This window comes from Musca autumnalis, unplaced genomic scaffold (assembly GCF_047663935.1).
Source record: "Musca autumnalis isolate F117 unplaced genomic scaffold, ASM4766393v1 scaffold_2, whole genome shotgun sequence".
Taxonomy (NCBI): domain Eukaryota; kingdom Metazoa; phylum Arthropoda; class Insecta; order Diptera; family Muscidae; genus Musca; species Musca autumnalis.
In genome coordinates, this window is record NW_027411755.1 from 126,786,757 (window position 1) to 126,792,756 (window position 6,000).

Sequence of the window (6,000 nt, forward strand, 5' to 3'; positions counted from 1 at the left end):
GATGTTCGAGCACTCCGGACATTTCCATCGTCAGTCCATCGCTCCCTTCTGTTACATCCTGACAAACAAAGGTCGCATTAAATTCATACCATATTCCAATCCTGGCGAATGTAGAGAAACCCAGTGACTTCGTTGAGCTCGACCAACGCACCTGCATGAATTATAAAAAACCAACTTTCATGACAGTTCTCAAAGCGGCTAAGCGTTCCATTCCAGCGGGCAGAATTCCTCTTATGAGACCAGATTGGCACAATAACGCGACCAACATCGTGCTAAAAAGCCAGCTAATATGCAACCAGTCGCCTTCACATCCAGTTAAGTTGAGGCAGCTATCTCCAAATCTAAACCATCCAAAGCCCTTGGCCCAGATGGCATTTCAATGCCCATGTTGAAGAAGCTCGGTGCAACAGGCACCTGACCTGAGTTCTATAATTGTCAATTACATAGTTAGTGATACGATCGATCTTTCAACGCCGATTTCCGACATCATTAATTCCAACCTTTCAAATGATGCCAGGTTTTGTCATGCCAATTACCTTAAGGGTAAGTCCAAATTTTACGAGAACAAAATGGAAGTGTCCTAAGGGTCCTTTTACCCATTTAGTTCAACCTTTACCTTGCGAAATTCCCCAATCCACTAGCAAAAATATGTAGTAGTGTCGTACGCTGATGACTGTTCCATTATTGAATTTGGCGTTAATATTCACGTCCTACGATTTTGGAATATCTAGCCACCGTCAATAATTTCTTCCGCAAGCGCAATCATGTTTTATCCCCTACAAAGTCATTCGTGTCACGCTTCACATTCTGGACGCCAGAAACAAACCTAGAACCTGATATATTCATCGGAGACAGGCGTATACCAACAACCAAAAATCCAAAAATACTAGGTGTAATCTTCAATAATCTCCTCCACTTCTCGTCACACACCACCTATATAAACCAGAAAGTCAAAGCCAGGAATAAAGTCCTCAAAAGTCCTGGGGCTGTGTTAAGGAAACATTGGTGACGGAAATATTGATCGGTCGTTCCTTCCTTAATTAAGCAGCTCCAGTATAAACACCTTTCCTGAGCGACACACCATGAAGAAATCCGCCAACATCCCAAAATAATCACGATATCTATATGCCACATTTTCTGAGCGACACACCATGAAGAAATCCGCCAACATCCCAAAATAATCACGATATCTATATGCCACATGAAGTTGCACAAGGGTGGCCTGATTCAGTTGTCGACTTCATTATCTGGTGACTCCGACCCGTGGCGCTCCAATTCATCCGCTATTTCCTTCGGTGTTGCAATGTCCTGGGACCCAACACAAAGTAACGATTGATTTTTGTGTCTCCAAGGCAATGGTGCACAAGAAGAGAATGCTATTTTTGGCTGCTCCAAGGAGTTCTTGAAGTCAAAAAATACCTCACATTTGATAGTATGGTAAGGGTATCTCTGTATACGCCTGCCCCTGTTGCCGTTTCCATCTTGGAGCCGTCGGTAGAGGTGGGGAGTTGATATTCCAGGCTTCTCAGTGGGGTATTTGTACATTAATATCTTCGAAGTGTAGTTGAAGTGATATATAATCACTGATTACCTCCGATCCCAGTGGTAGTCCCCATCGATTGCAGCATAACCTTTATCAGAGTTGCGCCATTAAGTTATCTACCTGAAGCGGAGAGCATTCTTGCCTACCAGATCCTGCCCTACAAGATTCATCGGTTGAATGTCCGGTAATACATTGAGGGCAACCTGTGGAATGCTTTTCAAGGCACCGATTAGTATTGATGCCGCTCTTTGGACGTTGTTTAACTTACGTAGATGCGATGCTGTGTTCAGAGTATTTCACCATATCAGAGAGTTCTTCGCTTTCCAAATGTCAAATTGTAAAGCATTCTCCTCCATAATTTGGCTCCAGAAAGAGAAGAAATGCAGCGAAAAGTTGATTGAGTTTTTGCCTTAATATTTGGAAGTAAGATGGTCGGGAAATGCAAAGGATGGATGATCTATGGTGTCTGTCGCCAGTTTTTGGCAATGGAATTCTTGTATGAATTTAGAGCAATTAGACCCGTTGGCCCGTTCCCCGACAGTGGTTTTTCAAGTTTGTCAAGAATTATGCCGAGATTCTTGTTTTCTAAGGAAAGCTCAAAGATGACTCCATCCAGCTTAGGGTAAATGGTTTGATTTTCCTCTTGTTCGTAAACAGAACTAGCTTCGTCTTTGATGGATTCACACCAAGATCATTGTCGTATGCCCATCTCAAAAGTCTGCCTAGAGCTTTTTGTATGAGTTCCGATGGAGTTTGTAGGAACTTCCCGCTAATCATGACGAACACGTCATCAGCTTATGCGACTGGGCCTTCAGCAAGGGACCCAAGTGGTAATGCAGAAGGTAGCTTGTTTACATTATTTTGTAATGGGTTATTCAGCTCCCAAATTTTTGCTGGATAGTGACCAAATAGAGGTGTTGAAGATAATATTTTCAAGGCAATATTTTCCAGCCTATATTGTCTAATCAAAATGTATGAAATACGTTCGACACCAACACCGTGTTGTACAATTCCCTTTGAATTTTCCATCTCCAATGAGAATTTGACGAATGATGAGAGTATTAAGTATGAATGTGTGTTTGTTTCTAATTCGAGTAAATCGTAGATATTGAATGTTTTCATTTGTGGAGGGGGCATGGTATGGAATTCACACTGTGTGGATGGATATGTGTTTTTATGGTGCGGCGGGTATGTGTGTGTTATGGGAGTGATGAAGATGATGATTCGTATGTTAATTATGAAGTTCAAATGTAAGTATTTATGTTCTCTTCATTTTATAGCCGTTCAATGTTTTCGTCAAAACCAATCATAATATTAATAGCAACAACAAAAGCAGCAGCTGCGAACAACAAAAATAAAGGAAAAAGTAATCAGTTACGACAAACAGATACACACCCCTTCCTGGTTGATGGGGCCACATTGATATACTGCATAAAGTTGTTGTTATTTTTGGTGTGGCGCATTAAAGTACAGTGGCTCCCTATTTCCCTATTCACGTTCTATACTTTGCGGTTTTTAACAGTAAGAACCAATTTAAGTGCTTTGGCCCCCAACATGGCAGATGGTCGTATGTTATCGAAAAAAGTAGTAAAAAAAGTAGATTCTTGCAGAACTGGAACAGACCAATAGATTATAATTTTTTACAAATTTTAGGGACATTCAAATAGAAAAATACACTTTTAGTTTTCAAAAGGTCCAAGTGCCTGTGATTCCTGGATCGATGTTTAAAGGGTCATAAAATATCCAAAATCGATTGCAGAACCTTGTTTGTCAATCTGTAACTGGATTGTCCGGACTATTTAAGCTAAGTTCACACCAGAAAGTACCCAGCTAACATTTTTCCGAATTCGGAACGAAACTCTGCACAATTTTCCGATTCTGATGCCAAATTCGTTCCGAAATCGGAACAAAATTGTGTAAAGGTGCCCACGAATTCGGAAAGTTTTGTCGGAAAAAAAATCAAAAGGAAAGAGTTTCCTTCCGAATTCGTAAAAAAACTCGAATGAAAAAGGGAAATTTTAAAGGAATTTTCGATTTTCTGCACAATTTCGGAAAAAACTTTAAAAGAACATTCGATAATGGACAGAAAATAGGATGAATTTCGGATATTTTTTCAGAATATCGAAAAAAATGCCGATGTTTTATCCGAAATTCTGAAAATTATCGGACGTTTGATACGAAATTCGGCAAAAAATCGGAATATTTTCCAAAGTTTTATCCGAAAATCAGAACAAATTCTGGTGATTTATACGAAATTCGGAAAATTTTCGGATGTTTGATGCGAACTTCTCAATAATTATTTTCTTTATTTGTTAAACTTAATAAAATGGATTTAACTAGGCGTTTACACCAGACAGTTTGTCTTCAAATACAACTCTGATTTACTAACACATACATACATTTGTCGTTTGTCTCCCAGCTGTCCATCATTTTTTCACAGACAGTAAGGAAGACTATTTTTTGGCATTTTTGTAAAAGTAGGTGAAATAATAATTGAAATGTGTTGAAAACAAAAGAACATGGACATAAACAAAATATGTGAACGGAAAACAAAAAGAAATCGACGATTTTCATTCAAAATTTTAAAACTGTTTTTGCAGTTGTCGGGACACCTATGTCACACAGGCAAGTTGTGGGATTTTGACAATTAATACATGAAGTCAACTGTCCTGGCATTTGTAAACGCAGGGTAATAGTATTCATTATAAAAAATAGCCTTTCCCAATAAAATTTCCATATGCCAATGCGCTGTTGTTCTTTAATTGACGTATCTAAAATAGAATTAACAATACTAATTATTCTAAACAACTTTTTACAAAATGTGTATGCAATCTTCCCAATTTTCGTTTGTTTTAAAATACTCAATTATTTGTTCCGCTACGTCGTACTCACGTAACTGCTGCGATAACTAAAAAATCAAGCTAGAACATGCAAACAAAACAAAGAAATTTCCATTGCCATTGAATCGGAAAGAAAACAAATCAAAATTTCCCTTCAGAGGATGTGCAGAGGAAAAATATGTTAGGAAATCTCGGAAAAAATCTGATATCAGAGCCATCGGCAAATATTGTTGGCTGCGTACCCAGTTAAAATTTTTTTCCGAATTCTTTGCGAATTCGGTACAAAAGTTGTATGGCCGTGTCCACCGAATTCGGAAAGAATTGTCTAAGAAAATTCTAACAAAATATTAGAGTTTCGCAACGAATTCGGTCTGAATTCGGAAAAAAGTTCTGGAAAATTCGGTGGAAAATTTAGATTTTTTGAAGAAAATCGGTCCGAATTCGGAAAGAAATTCTGGAAAAATTCGAAGAAAAGTTTAGATTTTCTGAAAAAAAATCGAAAGAAATTCTTGGGCGCTGACGCCTTTGATACTGACACACAACACAGAACAAATATCCCCACTCAGAGACAATTTTCTTTTAATGCGCTATTTATGGATGATTCTAATTTCAAACGTCCTAAAGATTTTCCGTGTTGTTATCATTTTGTGATTAATAGTAGAAGAATGTGCACGAAGATGTTGAAGCTGTCAACACTAACCTGAATTATTATATGTTGCATTTTTATTAAAACAATTCAAAAACTGTATATGCGAATTTTGTAAAAAATCACTTTGTTTTTCGACAACAATCGAACAAAAAAATCCCTTAGAAATCGGAATGAATTCGGAACGAGATTCTTAAAGTTCTTCAGAAAATGTGCCGAGACTCTTAAAAAAAGTTTTAGAAAATCGGTACAATTTCTAGAAAAATATTAGAGAAATCAACAAATATCTAAAAAATATTCAGAAAATTTAGGAAAAAAATCGGAAATCAGAGCCATCGGAAAAAATTGTTAGCTGGGTATTCACTCTCTGTTGATGTCACTGTGTGAGTAGTAGTGCTCGGCGGAAAGTGCGTCGTCATCAGTTGGACTACGGTTTCTTTACTTGTTCTTATCCCTTTTCCCATTTCATCCACCCTTAATTCGGTTTTGTATGGGTTTCAGATGGAAACTTCTTGACTTTTTAAACTTCATTTACACAATTAACCTATCCGCAAAAAAAATTCCAGGAGCTGCGTTTGGCGTTCCTATTTATTTTGTTGTATTCTTTTAATTCTGTCTAGTATTTGTCCCAGGACACAGGTGCTTTCGTGCGTTGTGCTTAATTATAAAGTATACGGACCATTTTATTCTTGTTACCTGTTTTAACCTTCCCACCAAGTGCTGGAGTTCCGACGATGGTCGTAATTTCCGCGAGTCGAACGGCAGATATACCGACGCTGGATATATGCTCCCATTTGCTTGTTTTGTAATAGTGCCGTCCGACGTTGATATCTATGGCAGACGTGTGCACGGCCACCCACTGGTGGTTTCTGCAAAATACTCTTCATTTAATTAATTCAACAACACTATGGCGTTTAAGTATTTTTTGTATTAATTCTTTAATAATTCATTTGTAGCACGATTTTAGGTAA